At 46.0% G+C, this 3,360-nt stretch overlaps 1 pseudogene; it reads right to left on the bottom strand.

Annotated features, from left to right (window-relative positions):
- Window positions 1-222: 222 nt before the first annotated feature.
- LOC118832108 lies at window positions 223-2,017 on the bottom strand (annotated as a pseudogene).
- Window positions 2,018-3,360: the final 1,343 nt, after the last annotated feature.

Below are 3,360 nucleotides of genomic sequence, written 5' to 3' on the forward strand. Positions count from 1 at the left end.
ACATATGCAGAGTCACAGAGATACATAAAAGGTCATCCATGTACCACAAAGGAGACCACTGCCTGTGATCTGGATTCAGGGGTATTCATTGAAGGCCTTCTTCCTCCGCCCCTTCCCATTTATATGGAAGGTTTGCTATATTTCCAGAAAGAGGAATCATCAACACCCAGGGCATTGTTTCCAAGAACCCAGTTTTCCTGGCCCTGGGGCTATCAATAGGACTTAAAGGGCTTTCTTTAGCCCTCTCCTCCTATGGTGGACATGCTGTTGCCCTTTCCATTGCAGGGTTGGTGGGCCCAAGTTGGAAGGAGAGAACTCAATATCCTTCTTCTTTATGGGCTCAATGATGTGACTGTGCTTGGTCACCACACAGGGAGCAGTCAGCTTCTGGAAGGCCCTCTGCATGTTCCATGTGTGATGCCCACTGGCATCTTGATAGTCTCTTCAAACTGATACTGGGGGGTGAACGGGAACAGAAGCACATTCACCTGGTGGGCTGCTCCCTGGATGTTCTGCTTCTGGCTGACGACCACATTTGGCAAGCGCTTGTCTTTCCCTGGAGCAGACTTAGGGGCTTTGATGAGAAACCCACCTCTCATCTTGGCACTGATCACCAGGCCCATACCACTTCACTGTCCCCAGCCTGGCAGGTTCAGGTCAATATCTTTTTGGCTTGCTTGCTTTCTCAGCTTTGCATTTCTCCTTCTAGAAGTCAGCGATGACATTGTCCCCAATGAAGGCCTCCTTTATTATCTGCTTTTGGGATACCTCTTCACACTCCTTCTCATCTACAATGGTGGAGCCTGGTGGGTCTTCAGAGTGATGATGGTGTGCAGATCAATGACAGGCCCCTATTCCATCTCAGGAGCACTCCTTTGCTCAGTCTGACTATGCAGCTACTCCTATAGCTGCCTTTCCACTCCAGGCCAAGGCTGTTTCTGTTCTTGGCTAACTTCTCCATGCCCAGAATCTCCATGGTCTGTCCTCTCTCTGGCCTCTCATCTTACAAGGACTGCTCCTCCTCTGGACGCTTGGCTCACAGGGGGCAGCTGGAGCTAAACTCACACACTGTTCTTTATCTTGCCTCATCTTCTTGGCCTTCTGGTCTATATGCTTAGAGAGAGTCCTCAGTTCAGCTAACACCTCCTCATCCTCCTCTGTCCTTCTGGGTGCTTTTGTTCTGTGTCCCTGCTTCTGTGACCCCTGGTCAACCTCTGACCTTTTCTGAAGGGACCACCTCTCTTCCACTTCCTGCAGCAGAGTGTCCTCCTCAGCCCCAGGCTTTTCTTCCTCCTCAGGCTCAGATTCTCATTGAAGGACTTCTTAACTCCCTCCTCAGCAGTGCCCCCTGCCCCCTCAATGAGGAAACTCAACTGACTGCTGATCCCTAAAATTCCAGTCTTAGGTTTATAGTTGGAAAGGACATCAGAGGTAGTCAATCAGCCTTCTCATTTTACATATGAGGAAACTCAGGGACAGAGAGGTTAAATGCTTGGTCCAGCCAGGGTCACATAGCTAATAAGAATCAAAGGTAAGATTTGAACCCAAATCTTCCACACTGCAAGTCCAATGCCCCAACCACTTGTGAATTGAGTCTCTAGGTAAGAGCTTTAGTTAGATTAAAGCTTTGATCTCTATTAACATACAAATTGTCCTGGGGAGGGTAAACTAAGAGTTGTATAGGATAAGGACAGTATAGATCTGGAGCTTAAAGGGAGGTCAGAGACCATCTAGTCCATTTTATAGGTGAAGAAACTGAGACCCAAGGAGGTTTGAGAACTTAACCAATATTACAATAGTTGAATACTCAAACCCAGGATCTCTGGCACCAAATGACACCCTATTCATGGTACTACTACTACTGCCCCAAACTAGTTCTTCTGTCTGTAAGACCAGGGCTCTCTCCACTCCACCAGGCTGCCTCTCACACACTTGGCACAGAATCCTGATTTGGTCCTACCTTAGGCAGTTTTATTTGAGGTAGCTTAATGTCACTGATACCCTTGTTCTGAACCATGGTTAGGATGCCTATTCTGCTCTGAAGTATTATCATCTCTGTATAGGGAGGTTAAACACAGGAGTTATTTTCCCGTCATATCAAAAGGCTTCTTTTGCGACCTGTCAGCTCAACTGAACACATCAATTCCCCACCACAGAAGCCAATTTGGCTCATACAGATAAAGCTGGTGTATCTCCCCCTGATCCATGCCCCACCTCAGCACAGCTCTGATAGCCTACATGGCCACCTCCCCCTTGATTCCTTTCTGCCTGCCTGACTTATGTTAAAAGACAGGGCTTACTGTTTTCCAGGCTATTGTTCAAACTAAGAGTTATTTAAAATATAACTATGCCTAGCTCCTCAAGCTCCCACTGCATGATAATGCTGCTTTTATATCAGGAGGCTCCTTACAAATTAGGAATACTCTCTTGCTCATAGTCCCTAGGCTCAGTATTCTGAATTTGAAGAAGAATGGGACATTTTACCTACATCACACACTGTCAGTAAATAAGCCTGGGTCTAGATGAGGGTCAGAAGGATATTTATTCAGGGTATTTTCCTCTCTCTCTCTCTCTCTCTCTCTCTCTCTCTCTCTCTCTCTCTCTCCCTCTCTCTTTCTCCCTCTCCCTCTCCCTCTCCCTCTCGCTCTCGCTCTCCCTCTCGCTCTTCTTCTCCCTCTCCCTCTTCTTCTCCCTCTCCCTCTCCCTTTCCCCTTTCCCTCTCTCTTTTTCCTGGAAAAATGAGCATTTTACACATCTTTAAAGCAGATTCTGTTTCCTTTTAAGCAAAGTTGTTTTTAGGCACACTAAGTGTCTTGCACATTACAGGTGTTGATAAATGTTGACTTGAACTGAATTAACGAGATTAAAGGAAATATACAAAATGAGTCAATTACAAAGTGAGGATTTCTTGTGTTTTCTTGACGTTGTTCTCCCATCCCTCTGTTTGGCTTATAATGTCCTTCCATCTTGAATACTTGAGCCTTCCCTGACCACTTTGGCTACAGTAATCTATATTTCTGTGCAAGAGCTCTCTCTCCCCTGAAGTCCTGAAAACACTACTGTCTGGACCACTCATTTACCATTTTTCCCATAAAGTTGGTCCTGTTCTTATTATCCAAGTAGATTGTGATCTATTTTAGAAGAATAACTGCCACTGGACATGGAGCAGGTCTGTAATCCTCGTTGTTGAGGAGGCTGAAATTGATGGACGTCTTGAGCTTGGGAGTTTTGGGCTACAGTAAGGGTAAAGCTAATCAAGTATCTACACTATTTCTAGCTTCAATATGCTGAACTCTAGAGCAGAGGGCTATCTGGCGGCCTATGGAGAAGTGAACTAACCCAAGTTAGAAGTGCAACAGG

Source organism: Trichosurus vulpecula, chromosome 9, assembly GCF_011100635.1.
Source record: "Trichosurus vulpecula isolate mTriVul1 chromosome 9, mTriVul1.pri, whole genome shotgun sequence".
NCBI lineage: Eukaryota > Metazoa > Chordata > Mammalia > Diprotodontia > Phalangeridae > Trichosurus > Trichosurus vulpecula.